This window comes from Hemicordylus capensis, chromosome 4, assembly GCF_027244095.1.
Source record: "Hemicordylus capensis ecotype Gifberg chromosome 4, rHemCap1.1.pri, whole genome shotgun sequence".
In the NCBI taxonomy this organism is placed as follows: Eukaryota; Metazoa; Chordata; class Lepidosauria; order Squamata; family Cordylidae; genus Hemicordylus; species Hemicordylus capensis.
The window spans coordinates 253,220,675-253,235,722 of NC_069660.1; positions in this window are offsets into that span (position 1 = coordinate 253,220,675).

Consider the following 15,048-nt stretch of genomic DNA (forward strand, 5'->3'; position numbering starts at 1 on the left):
CCAAGCTAGTGGCCATCAGCACTTCCTGTAGCAGATAATTCTGCCATTAATTAATTAATCCATAGATTAATTGTACACTGTGTGAAAAAGTACTTCCTTTTTTTGATCCCAAAATTTCCGGCCTTTGATTTCATGGGATGACCACTGGTTCTAGTGTTGTGTGAAAGGGTGAAAAATTTCTTTCTGTCAATTCTCTCTACTCCTTGCATAATTTTATACGCCTCTATCATGTCTCCCCATAGTCACCTCCTTTCCAAACTAAAAAAAAAAACCAGATTCTGTAGCCTTGCCTTGCTGAATGTTTTAAATTTTTAAACTGTTGTTTTTAATAGTTTGTTTCGTTTTGTTGTTCTTGTGTTTGTTTTTGTGAACCACCTAGAGCCTTTGGAGTCAGGCGGTATATAAATCAAATAAATAATTAAATATATATATATAAGGAAGGTGCTCCAGTTCCCTGATCATCTTGGTTCTCTTCTGCACCTTTTCCAGTTCTACAATGTCCTCCTTAAGATATGGTGAGTGACCAGAATTGCACACAGTACTCTAAATGTGGCTGCACCATAGATATACATATGGGCATAATAATATTAGCATTCCCCCACAATCCCCTTCCTAATGATCCCTAGCATGGAATTGACCTTTCTACCCTTTGTTTCCTGTCCTTCAACCAGTTACAAATCCACACATGAACCTGTCCCCTTATCCCATGCCTGCTAGGTTTATTCAAGAGTCTTTGGTGGGGAACTTTGTCAAAAGCTTTTTGGAAGTCCAAGTATACTATGTCACCCGGATTACCTCTATCCACATGACACTCTCAATGAACTCCAGAAGGTTAGTAGTGAGGCATGACTTGCCCTTGCAGAAGCCATGAAGGTTCTCCTTCAGCAGGGCCTTTTCTTCTATATGTTTAACAATTTTTTCCTCAAGTAGGCTTTCTATCAATTTACCCAGCACCGAAGTTAAGCTGACCAGCCTGTAATTTTCTGGATCCCCTCTGGATCCCTTTTTGAAAATTTGGGTTACATTAGCTACTTTCCAGTCCTCTGGTACAGAGACTGATTGTAGGGACAAGTTACATATTTTTTGCTAGGAGATCAGCAATGTCACATTTGAGTTCCTTCAGAACTCTTGGGTGGATGCCATCTGGCCCTGGCCATTTTTTAATTTTTAGTTTTTCAAGACAGTTGAGAACATACTCTCTCGTCACCTCAAATTGGCCCAGTTCTTCAGCCTTCAAGCCTGAGAAGCTCAGTTCCAGTGCATGGATATGGTCATTAACCTCTGTCTTGAAGACAGATGCAAACAACTCATTCAGCTTCTCTGCAATCTGTTCCTTAATAATCCCTTTCATGCCTGCATCATCTAGGGGTCCAACTGCCTCCCTAGATATTTTCCACTTCTGATATATTTAAAGAGATTTTTGTTATATCCCTTGACACTTCTAGCTATATGCTACTCAAACTCTCTTTTTGCATCCCTTATTGAGGCTCTCCACACAAGCAGTGTGGAGAGCCAAGGAGGGCTTGGCCTGCTGTCCCCGCACATGAGCACTCCTCCCTCTGTGGGCAGCCAGATTGGCCACCCACACGATTACCAGCTCCGTCATGGAGCGGTTGGGGGGGTGGAGAATGGGGGCTGCTGGGCCCCTAGAAGTCCCAGAATGCCCATTGCAGGTGCACCCGGGATTCTGTGGGGACCCCCAACAATTTTTTTCAGCCTCCTGGTTGGAGGTCTACTTGATCGTCGCCACGGCAGCACACAGTCACCAAAATGGGGTTAGCAGAGTGCTCACTAACCTTGTTTTAGGGGAGGGGTATTTAGGCAGGCTATCCACTGCTGAACCACCGGGTTCGCCCAAGAGCCTGGTGCTTCTCACAACTGCTGGAAAGCAGGCTGGGCTTCCTTAGCCCGCTTTCCAGCAATCATGAGAATAATCTCTTTTTTAAAATTAGAATTTTTAAGAAATAGACCAAAGAGGACAAAGACAAATCACCATAAAAACAATTTAAAACCAATCATTCTTCATGATGAAAAAACATTTTTCTAATTAATTACATCAATAGAGAAAAAGTATCTAGAACAAGATAAAGCAAAAGAAATCCAGACTCTTAGAATTGTAAAATCTAATCTGATCAGCTTCTTGTAAATTACATATCAAAAACACTATAAATGAAATCCAGAAAATGAGAACAAAGTTTGACCTTAACAGATATTGTAATTTATAAAAGGTTCCTAGACAGACATGAATGATTCAGTAGACATGCCATGTACATAAGCTGAGACTTTCAAAACTGAAGCATAATCCCACACTTTCAAAAACCAATCATTTAAGGAAGAGATTTCCAAAATACGCCAATTAGATGCATATATAATCCTGGCCACTGTAATCATACATACACACAATTTGTTTGATTTAGCAGGAATATAAGGTTTTATCATCCTTAAAAGAAAAATTTCTTCTGCTTTTAAAATTTTTATTGATTTTTACAATAAAAAGAAAAATTTCTGGAAGAAAGGAAATCTTAACTTCTAAGATTTGTTCAATTTTCATATGAATCTGTTTCCAAAACTGTTCAGCTTTATTGCAGCTCCACCACATATGGTAGAATGAACCTAAGTGTGAATTATATTTCCAATATTTCTTGGAGAAAGAATAATCTATTTTGTTAAAAGTCAAAGGAGTTATATACCATCTAAAGAACATCTTATACCAATTTTCCCTTAGATTGGTACACAAAGTAAATTTCACATTCTTTTTCCATTGGTATTCCCAATCAGAGAGAGCGATCGATCTATTAAAGTTCTGCATCCATTTTATCATACATTCTTTTATCTGCTCAGTCTCAGTTTCATACTTCAGTAATAGCTTATAAATTCTGCCTAATAAATGATCAGTGTTTCGGGTGATTAATTCTTCGAATTCAGTCAAATCTCTAAGTTTCCCACCCTGTAACTGTAACTCTTTCCAAACTATTGAGCTGATCTGAGCTTGTTGAAGCCAGGATGCTTGTTGAGTTGATTGCCTGGAAGAAACTGATTTGTCCGGAGCTAAATATTGGGCCAAACTTTGTAAGGAGTATAAATTGCCTCACCAAAAGTTATACTTTGAAGAAAATTCTTCTTCATGGAAAAAAATATTCAGTATTGAGGCCAAAAGTGATAATCTAGGACTTATTCTTTTCTGGTATTTATTCCAGTCATGAAAAAGACTATGTTGAATAGTATGTTGTTGTATCTCCAGATCTTTCCTCGAACCAGAAATCCATAAGTAATTATGCAAACCTCTGGTAAGACCAAGTTCTTCCATTCGGGTAAAACTTCCGTATAGGGATAAAATCCCATTCGAAATCCAAGTCAAGCTACTAACATGATAATAAAGTGTCAAGTTAGGAACACCAAGACCACCTCTTTCTTTGGAATCTTGCATCACCTTAAATCAAATCCTGGGTTTTTTATAATTCCAAATAAATGAATTGAGCTGACTCTGCCATTTATTCAATATCTGGTTGTCTATCTTTATAGGGATCATTTGAAAAAGAAAGTTCATCTTAGGTAATACGTTCATTTTTACTGCAGAGATTCTCCCAAGCCAAGATAAGGTCAGCTTCTTCCATCTATCTAGATCAGCCATAATTGATTTCCAAATTGGAGTATAGTTATCCTTAAACAGACCTTTATTGCTCCTCGTAAGATTAATCCCCAAATATTTTATTGGCTTCTTCGTTACTTGTAATCTTAAAACTTTAGAAAAGTATTCTATCTTCTTCTGAAAGATTCCATGTCATAATCTGAGTTTTATCTCTGTTAATCTTATAGCCAGAAACTGAGCCATACTTATGTATCTGTGTCATTAATGTATCCAAAGAGTCTTTGACCTGCGTGACAGAAAGCAATACGTCATCAGCATATAGTTTTATTTTATGTTTACAGTCCCCCATTTTGATACCTTGAATCCGCTGTTCTTGTCTAATTTTCGCTGCCAGAGGTTCAAGAGCAAGTATAAACAGCAACGGAGAAAGCAGACAACCTTGTCTAGTACCTTTATTGATGATGCATTTTGAAGACAAGGATCCATTAACAATATTTTTTGCTGATTGCTGTTGATATATGCTACAAATCCAGGATAAAAAAATGAGGGCCACAATTCATTTTCTCCAACTCTGAGAACAGGAAAGGCCATTCCAGATTGTTGAAGGCTTTTTCAGCATCTAGGAAAATCATAGCTGCTTTTGTACGAGTCATAGTTACTTTATCAATTGCATTCAAAATTATCTTTCATAAGTCTTTTCGGGATAAAACCGAATTGGTCAGTATGGACTATTTCAGACAGGAAATTTCTTAATCTTGCCGCCAAGATTGAAGTAAAAATTTTGTAATCCACATTTAAAAGGGATATAGGTCTGTATGATTCTGGTCGTGTTGGGTCTTTTCCTTCTTTATGAATTAATGAAATGAATGCTTCTTGCCAAGAGACTGGTAAAGTGTAGTGAGATAATATCGCATTCATTACTTCTGTTAAAGGTCCAACTAATTTGTCCTGAAACGTTTTGTAGTACAATGAAGATAATCCACCCGAACCCGGCGAGTTATTTTTAAGATTTTATATTGCCACCCTGGTTTCATCCCTAGAAATAGGTTTATTTAAGCAGCTCCTCTGTTCTTCTGAGAATGACTTCAATTGTATTTCCTCTAAAAATTGTTTAATTTTCTCAGGATCTTTCTTGTCTTCTTTATATAGTTTGGAATAATACTGTACAAATTGTTCAGACATTTCTTGATTTGACATAACAAATTCCTTGCCATTCCAGAACGATGTTATAATTCTCTCTTCCTGTTCTTTTCTTAACTGATATGCTAACAACTTATCTGGCTAATTACCTTTCTCAAAATATCTCACATAAGTCATGTTCCTAAATGTCTCTTTGGATTCTATAAGATCCATTTGCTTACGAAGTTCTCTAATATTTTGCCAAATATCTTGGGAATGATTGATCTTGTGAAGAGCTTCTAAACAGGGTAATTCAATAACTATCTGATCTTTTTGTATTTGTAATTCTTTCTTCCTTTTTGAAGATTCAGAGATGAAGATTCCTCTCATAAAAGCCTTGCTGGAGTCCCAAACAGAAAAAAATAGAAACATCAGGTGTCTTATTTCTTTGGAAGAAATGTAACAGTTCTTCATTGCATTTCAAAAGAATTTTCTCTTGTTGTAAAAGAAAATTATTCAATCTCCATCTCTTCTGTCTGGTGTCCAAGTATTGGAATTTTACTATCAATGGGTTATGGTCAGCATATGTTGAAGGCGTGATTTCAACATCATATATTCTAGATAGCAATGACTTTGAGACCATACACATGTCAATTCTAGAGTGTGTTTGATGAGGTTGAGAAAAAAAGTAAAATCTCTCTCCAATGGGTGTTTATTTCTCCATGCATCTTCGATTGATAAAATTCTCATATAGTCCAATACATTCTTAGGCAACTTTCCAGAATTCTTCTTATGTTGATCTGATTTGTCCATTAATGGGGAAAGAACAGCATTCCAATCACCTGAAATTAACAGTTCACCTTCTGCAGTGTCCAACAAAAGCTGAAATATTTTTTTTTATAAAATTGGGCTTTATTATCATTTGGAGCATAAATAGAAGCAATGGTAATTTTGTTTTGCTGGGTAGTTCAAAATTTTAATATAATGAACCGATCACAATCATCTTGTATTTGTTTCTCTAAAGACCAGTTCAAATTTTTGATGTAAATTGCCACGCCATTTTTCTTCTTAGAATCAGAGGCAACAAAACATTGACCCAGTGCTTTTCAAGTCAATAAATTGGCATTGCTTGTCTTAATATGTGTCTCCTGAAGACAAATTATGTCCGCTCTTTCTTTCTTCAATTTTAAGAAAATCTTCCTTCGTTTGATGGAGTATTTAAGCCATTAATGTTTGTGGAAATCAGTTACCTAGGAAAATCCACCATGTCCAAGAGCTAGTGTTAAACAATATGCTAATTTGCAGAGGCCTGATCGCTTTTCTGTTCCTCCAGAAGGCTGTCAACTGGTGGCTCTAAGGTAGTTGTTTCTGAAATGTGTAAAGACTCTAAAAAATGAGTAGCATCCGCTGGATTAAAAATTTGTGCCTTCCCTCGATCCAAGAAAACCTCAAGACAGAAGGGAATCTGCCATCTGTAACTTATATTCTTTTCTTGAAGCACAGTCATCAGAAATTTTAATTCTCGTTGTTTATGTAGAATATCAATGGGAGAGAGCCAGTGTGGTGTAGTGGTTAGAGTGGTGGACTAGGACCAGGGAGACCCGAGTTCAAATCCCCATTCAGCCATGAAACTAGCTGGGTGACTCTGGGCCAGTCACTTCTCTCTCAGCCTAACCTACTTCACAGGCTTGTTGTGAAAGAGAAACTCAAGTATGTAGTACACTGCTCTGGGCTCCTTGGAGGAAGAGCGGGATATAAATGTTAATAATAATAATCATAATATATAATAATAACATCTGGAAGGATTTGTAAAGGAATATTGTTATACTCAAGAGGAGCTCTTTTTTGTGCTTTAAAGATTGACTCCTTGGTATCTTTACTCAAAAATTTAACTAGAATGTCTCTAGGTACTTTCCACTCCCTGGAGTATTTGGAGTTCAACCTGTATGCCTCCAAAATATCTAAAGAATCTCCAGAACCCAAATATTCCAAAAGCAAAGTTCCCAGGGAGGAATGAAGATCTTCTCTTCCAAACTGCTCAGGCAATCCTCGAATCTTTAAATTGGATGTGTGTTGTTTAGATTCCAAAATTTCAATTTGATTCTCTAATCGCTTAAAATCTGCCTCTCAGGATGTTTTTTCTTCTGTTAGTTCCTGTTGGACTTGATTAACTTAAGAGGTAAGTTGATCATATTGTGAGAGTTTTTGAGTAACATCAGGAAGTTTTGCTGTGACCTCCGTCTGGAAGTTGTCAAATTTAGCGTCCAAGCCCTGAATTCGTGAAGAAACACTATGGAGTTCCTTAAAAAGTGTCTCTTGAAATTTAGCAAAAGAGCTGTGCCGGAAATAGTCTCAGTATCTCATTCTTCATTTGAACCTTTTTTGGACTTCAGTGCTTTCGCTCTTTTATGCATGCTTCTAATAGATTTTGCAGATAGGTATCAGTACATAAATCTATATTGACAGGCCAATAACTGTTTCGGCTGTAATCAGTAAATTCTGTCCCTTCCAAACCAACTCAGCCAAGTCAACTCAGCAGCCTTCATATACTTATATCCATATAGATTTCCCTCTTCACACAATACTTAATAATTGCTACTTAATCACTGGGATTTTTCTATTAGTATTTAACCTAATGTCAAAGGCAATGGCTAAGTGTATACACTTTTATCTTAGCAAACAAAAGACACCACCTATTATTCCTTAAAAAAGCAACAACAACGATAACAACAAAAATTCCCTTTCACACTATGTTTAGTAATAGCAGTTTAAAAACAGGGATTAAGTCAGAATAATTACACTTATTATATAGGCTTAAAGTATGAAGCAATTTCCCTCTTCACAATAAACAATCCTACCAGCAGTTATAACAACTGGGAATGAACATGCTGAGCTATCTTATTAACCTTAATAATTATAAACTAAATGTATACACTTTTAACCTGGTTGCTCAAAAGGTCAAATAAACTGATGAAACATATAGATATAAGAGTATTATTGTAAACCAATTATAATTTTAAAATAGATTGGTTAAATTGGTAAGGAAAAGTCAATAGAAGCACAATATTTCGAGACCAATGAGTTCTTTTAAGAATTCACTGCATCTGTAATGGGGATGAAAGCAAACCTGAATCTTTTAGGTCTTAGTTCTTTCCAGTCATCAGCTCCATCTAGTGGACTAGTAACTTTAGTCTAATTAAATGCTGAGAAACTCATAAATCAGGATAACAAAGAAGTGGAAGTTTAACAGTTCTTAAAAATTAATCTATCCCAACTCCAAAAATGCTATAGTGGATAAAGGGGGGGGGGGGGAGAGGAAAAAGCTTTTTCCTTAAGTGAATAGAAAGTAAAATCAGCTGAGTCTGATAGTCAGTGGTAGTAGAAATATAGGAAATAAAAATAGCACAGGGCGGGTAGGGGGAATAGTAACTGTAGTTTCACTTCTTCCAGCATTGTCTTCTCAGATGCGGGCAGCAGCAGATGGTATGCCAAGAAAGGATTCCAGAGTGAAGACTTCCTACCGCCCTAACTTCTTCAAAAAGAAGTTAGACAGATACAGAAGATCTTCACTATTGTGGAAAACCAGCTTCTTGCCTCTGTTTCAACTTCTTCGAGTTGATTATTTATAAATAACCTGAGAGACGCGGAGCTAAAGAAATGAGCTCCCTTTCGGCACGTAGGCCCCGCCCCCAAATCGAGAATAATCTCATTGCCTCCTTGCATTCCTGTTGCCACAGTTTATGTTTTTTGTTCTCTTCATTTGGGCAGGACTTCCATTTTCCTGAGGAAGTCTTCTTCCCTTTAATTGCTTCCCTGACTCTACTTGTTAGCCATGCTGGTGTCTTCCTGAACTTGGTGGTCTCTTTCCTCCTTATTGACTGAGCTTCTATTATTGTGGTTTTGAATAGGTTCCATGTTTTCTGGAATGGTTTGACCTCCTGATGTTACCTTTCAGCTTCCTTTCTACAAGTCCTCTCACATGCATCTTTGTTGTACTTCCTCGGCAGTGCTCCACTTGCATATAAGCTGAATTGGTTCACACTATGGTCTGTCATGCCCCCATTCAAGGACATTGGAAAGGAGTGGGAGGCAGGCAACTTACTAGAAAGTGGGGAGGCTCCTGAGGAAGAGCAGGCCGGTAATGTGAATGGGGAGGTAATTGAGACAGGCCAGGGCAAGTGTTTGGCACAGGAGGCGCCAGCAGTGCCAGGCAATCTTTGGAGACAAGGGTCAGGATGTGAGTCAGAGTTTGAACAGCCACAATCTCCTCAAGAATGCAGATGGGGAAAATGTCAGTAGCAAGTGAGGGAATTACAAAGGAGTAATTGGCTGGCTAGAAGACAGAAGCCGGATTGAATCTATGGCAGCTGGTGGGGGTGGAGTGTTGATTAAGTGCATGTGGCTGCTGACTGTAAATCGGGTAGCCTGTGCCTTGAACAAACTGCTGGAAACAACACGTCAAATCTGCTGGGAGCTTTTGTTGGAGAGATTGCGACTTTGGAATTTGGGCTTCTCACTCCTCACTTTTGTATTCTTGGTGAGACTGTTAAATCTGACTGTTTAGCAGTAAAACTGAAACTTGAGCTACCGGCTATCGTGTCATATATTTCTGGCCAGCATCTTCCGTCGAGTAAGCTCATGACATGAACACTATTCCCCAATGGTTCTACAACTCTGACATCTTGCATGGGGTCCTGGGCATGACTCAGGATTAAGTCCAAGGTCACCTTCTCTCTGGTTGGCTCCACAATGTACTGTTCTAAAACACAGTCATTTAGCATGTCTAGAAATTTGGCCTCACTGTTAGTACCCAGATGTGCATCTTCCAAGTCTATGTGAGGATAATTGAAGTCCCCCATTATTGCAGCTCTGTCTCTCTTTGATGCCTATCTGATTTGCTTCTCCAACTCCAGGTCACTCTCAGTGTTTTGATCCGTAGGGCAATAGCACATACCTAGTAACGCATTTCCTTTCAATCCTTGTATTGTCACCCATAATGATTCTGTGGAGGACTCTAGTCCTCCTAGGTTTTCTAGCTTGTTGGATTCTATGCCTTTCTTTCTTTCTTTCTTTCTTTCTTTCTTTCTTTCTTTCTTTCTTTCTTTCTTTCTTTCTTTCTTTCTTTCTTAGAAACATTCAATATTCTCTGGGCAGTGTACAAAAACCCACTCCAAAGACTCTGGGCGGTGTTCAAAAACATGTAAATATGGCAACATTAAGAATTACATTCTAAATTAAAAACTAAAGTAGCTAACGGAAGACAAATAAAGTAGACTACAGGGCAAAAGCCTGATGAAAAAGAAAAGTCTTCAGTAGAGATTTGAAGATCAGTAAGGAAGGGGCTAGATGAACCTGAAGGGGAAGAGAGTTCCAAAGAAGTGGGGCAGCAACCTAAAAGGTCCTTTCACAGGTCCTAGAACTTTGAACCTCTCAAAAATCAGGGACTGACAAAAGGGCCATCTGAGATGATCTAATAGGATGGGATGTAACTGGGTGGGAGAGGCGGTTCTGTAGGTAAACAGGCACCAAGCCCCGCACAGCTTTGAAGGTAAGAACCAGAAATTTAAATTGAATTCAGAAGTGAATGGGTAACCAGTGCAGCGACTACAGGAGAGGTGTTACCCTGTCATATTTTCTAGCACCAATTAATTAGAAGCATGACATAGCGTCCATTGGACAAGCAGGGACAAATGTCTTTGGGCCCAGAGGGTCAGGGGTCCCCCAAGGGGTCCTCAAGCAGACCACCCCACCACTCTAGACGGTGGACACTGTGGCTGGGCTGGGCCTCGACGAGCAACCAGTGTGCCCCCCTCTCTCTCACTGACTGAACTGTGCACCTGCACAGTCTGACTATGGCCGTCGCATGCCCATGACGGCCAACTGGAGAGGCCCGGCTTGGCCCCGCCACAGCACCTGTCACCGTCATGGGGGCAAAGATAAGAAGCAGCGACGTGGCAAGGGCAGGGAGAGCAGGGCAAGGGTAGCAGTGGCGGGGGATGTTTGTTTCCCCGTGGCTTGCATCTGACGTCAGATGCAGGGGGCATGGCTTGGGGCATGCACGCTTCGCACGTGCATTGAGGGGGGCCCTACAAAGACTTTGTCCCTGGGCCTCCGGGGGTCTAGCTATGCTCCTGATTAGAAGTTATGATTAATATTCATGATTATATCTTTGATCTAGGTTTTTAATGAATTGTGTTTTTTAAAAATCTATTTAAATTTAAAATATCTGATTTAAATGTTTAAAAATCTGATTTAAATTTTTAAAAGCCAGTTTTTTTAAAAAACAAACAAAACACCATCAATTTTTATCAATCCTGGCTGTCAAGCAAACACAGTTTACACTAGAAAATAACTAGCAAATGTCTATACCATGCATACAATGTTCCTTTTTGCAAAAGCAGCAAAAATAAAATAAAATAAAATAAAAATAAAAATCAGGTAAATGCACACTATGAATAGAGACTGTTAACAATTTAGACAACTCTTTCATTTAATGCCCTGTTGTGTATTCATGCTAATAATCTTGCCTTTTATCTGTAGAATGAGTGTCTCATTGTAATGGACTATGGTTAAATGCAATACAAGTGATTTGAAACTTGAACTTGACTCACTGATCTAACATTACCTCGTCTATTCTCTGAACTGGAAAGTTGTAAGGTTTGAATGCCCACCCCCTGCCCATTCATTCAAGAGCAGCCATGATCTTGCATGAGTTTGCAAGTCAGACATTTTGCTCACAATAGACCATTCTTAGGAGTAGGAGTGGTGGGTGGGGGAAAGCAGTGGTGAAAGTACACATTTGCATAATTGAGATTGACCCTTTTGGCTTCTCACACAAGTATTTCAAGAGAGATTCTCTATTCTCTTCCTCTTTTTTCTCTCCCTCTCCTAGAAAGCTAATTTTTACAATATGATTACTGTACATGGCTACAGTGACTAGTAACCAAATGGCCATGAGGATGCTAATTGTGGGCTCATTTTATGCATCTTTTGCTCATATAATTTTATGAAAACTGTCTGCTCTTTCTTTTTAGCATTTGGAATAAGTATGCTTGTCTCCCAACTCTAAAACTATTCCTCCTGCAACAAGGGACACTATTCCAGTATGTGAGGACAAGATGTCACATTATTGACCCTGAGTTGGGGCTAATGTGACTATAGGGCTAAAGGAAATATCTGGAAATGTTAATCATCTGTAAAGTGTTGCTGGCCTGCGCTACTTCTGTTTCCTAAGAGAGTTCTGTAGTTGCCTCTTCACAAGTTGTTTTTACTTGTATTTTTCAGATGGAACACAGAAGCCCAAGGTCCTGTAACTGGAAGCTTGAGGTTTGGCATTGTGTCCTTCAGGACACGTCTGCATTCAGCTGCGATACAAATGTTCAGTTTGACAACTGTAGGGCACCACTCTGCTTTTTTCTGTGTTTTCTGTTTAGTGTTTGTCAAGGAATCACTGTTCTTCCTGTTCTGTTTTATGGTTTGTTTGTCTTTAGTTTGTTCTGTGTCCCCTCCAGGCTCTGCAGGGGTTAAAAGGTAACAACCTCTTACAGCCAAGCCTGAGGTAAAAGTTGTCTGATGCAGAATTTTGGAGGGAAAGAAACATTGGTAGACTTACCATGAAGGGTTCTTTTTCTGGGTATGGGGAGGGCATCCTAACGTGACGGGTTATCAAGCTCTGCATGCTCCGAGACAGGACCAATCCAAATTCAGGTCGATCATATGTATCCAGACAGCTGTCACTCATCCCCAGTTCCAGGACTGTTGAGCACAGAAAATACAGAGAGCAAGGAGAGAAAAAATAGTCCACAAGGGATGAAGTTGTACAGTAAACAGTGACAGGAAAGAACTAAGCAACCCTGGGAGTCACCCCACCTCCCTGAATATCCTTTGTAAACATTTGCGGGTGGGACGGATGCCCTCCCCATACCCAGAAAAAGAACCCTTCACGGTAAGTCTACCAATGTTTCTTTTTCCTTGGTATGGGGAGGGCATCCTAACGTGACGGGACGTACCAAAGCAATCCCAAGGGCAGGAGCGAATGATTAGACAACCTGTTGCAATACCGTCCTTCCTATTGCCGCTTGAGCAGCGTGAAAAGACAGAATCTTGTAATGCCTAAGTTGCCGCCTTGCAAATTTCTTCCAAGGGGGCGTGAGCTGAAAAGGCCGCAGAAGTGCTGGCACTGCGAGTGGAATGGGCAGTAATGTCACGAGGAACGGGTAGGAGAAGAGACTCATAAGCCAACGATATGGCAGCTCTGATCCATTGACCCACGCAAACCTTGTACGCCTTGGTCCCTAGGGAAGATGGCTGAAAGGAAACAAAAAGGGAATCCGTCTTTCTAAAGGTTTTGGATCTTTTAATATACAATCTAAGTGCCCTACGCACATCCAGAGTATGCCAAGCACGCTCCTTAGGGTGAGCAGGACTAGGACAGAAGGAGGGCAATACTAAATCTTGGCTCCTATGAAAGATGGAATTAACCTTGGGTAAGAAGGTGGGATCCAACTTCAAAACAACACACTCTTTTTGAAAAATGCATAGCACATCGCGCACGGAGAGGGCAGCTAGTTCAGAAACCCTTCCTGACGAGGTGATGGCCACAAGGAACAATACTTCAAAGGACAAAATTCTCAAGGGAGCTGAACGAAGAGGCTCGAACGGAGCCTTAGTAAGAGCATTTAAAACTAAATTCAAATCCCAGGAGGGAAACCTATGTACGGGAGGCAGAGCCAAGTTGCTCACTCCCCTTAGAAAACATCTAATATGAAGGTGCAAGGAAGATGAACCAGGTACCGCTAAGTCCAGCACCGAGGACAAGGCTGAAGTTGCCTCCTCAATGTGCTGGGACGCAGACCTTTCTCAAGACCTGCTTGAAGGAACCCCAGCACCTCTGCAACCCCTTCCAAGGATGGAACAAAGTCCTGCTTCCGCCCCCAGGAACAAAAGGCTGACCAGGTAACCTGATAAATGCGCAAAGTGGACGGCCTTCTTGACGCTGTGATAGTGTCTTGCACCTGGTGGGAATATCCCTTGGAATCTAGGGTAATGCGCACAACCTTCATGCGTGAAGGCGTAGCCAGACCAGATCCTGATGACATAGAGGTCCATGTGATAGTAGATCTCTCCTTAGGGGGAGAGGCCACAACGGTTGGACTGAGAAACTCAGGAGGTCCGAAAACCAGGGTCTTCGCAGCCAATAAGGAGCTATCAAAACGACTTCTGCTTCTTCTAATGGGAACTTTCTTAGGAAGGAGCTCAGGATTGGAATCGGGGGAAAGGCATAAAGTAATCCCCGTGGCCAGGGAGACGTGAGAGCATCCACTTCTGTGTGAGGAGTTAGATATCTTGCAAAAAACCTTGGTAGTTTGGCGTTTTCCTGTGACGTGAAGAGGTCCAGCTGTGGACGACCCCACCTGTGGATAATTTCCTTGAAGACTTCCGGATGCAGGGCCCACTCTGCTGGATCCACTGTTTGGCGGCTCAGCCAATCCGCTTGTAGATTCTCCGTGCCGCTCAGATGTTCTGCCATCATGGAGTGTAGGTGAATTTCCGCCCATGTGAATAGTAAGTCAGATTCCTGCATGAGGGGCCTTGATCTTGTGCCATCCTGGTGATTTACGTGAGCTTTTGCGGTCACGTTGTCTGTCCTTATCAGAACATGTCTCCCTATCAACAGATCGCAGAACTGCAGAAGAGCTAATCGAATTGCCTTCAACTCTAGCCAGTTGATATTGTTCTCCAAATCCTTCTGAACCCACAACCCCTGCGCATGATGTTCCAGGCAGTGGGCCTTCCAACCAGAGAGGCCGGCGTCCGCCATCACCACGATCCTCTGGGGAGTTTCCAGAAGTATTTACTTTCCTATCGCCGGCGACAGCCACCAAAGGAGAGAATTCCTGACCTTCTGTGGTAAGCGAAGTTTTATCTGCTTCTTTGCCATAATGGCTTCCTGATAAGGAAGCAAGAACCATTGAAGTGGTCTCGAATGCCAACTGGCCCAGGGCGTGCATTCTAGGCAGGCGATCATCGAGCCCATGAGTTGAGCCAGAGATATGAGGGAACCCCATTTCCTGGACAGCCATGGCCTGATGTGTGAGGCAATCTTCTGTCTTCGGTCCATTGGGAGAAAAACTGTGCCCGATCTTGTGTTGAAAATGACTCCCAGATGCTGGAGTACACAAGATGGGTTTAGGTGGCTCTTGGTACGGTTGATGACAAACCCGTGATCCTCTAGTATATGGACGGCCTGAGCTATGTCCTTGGAGGCTTGATGGTAGGACAGAGATCTCACGAGCAAGCCGTCCAGATACGGGTAAACATGGATCCCCCGCAAGCGCATG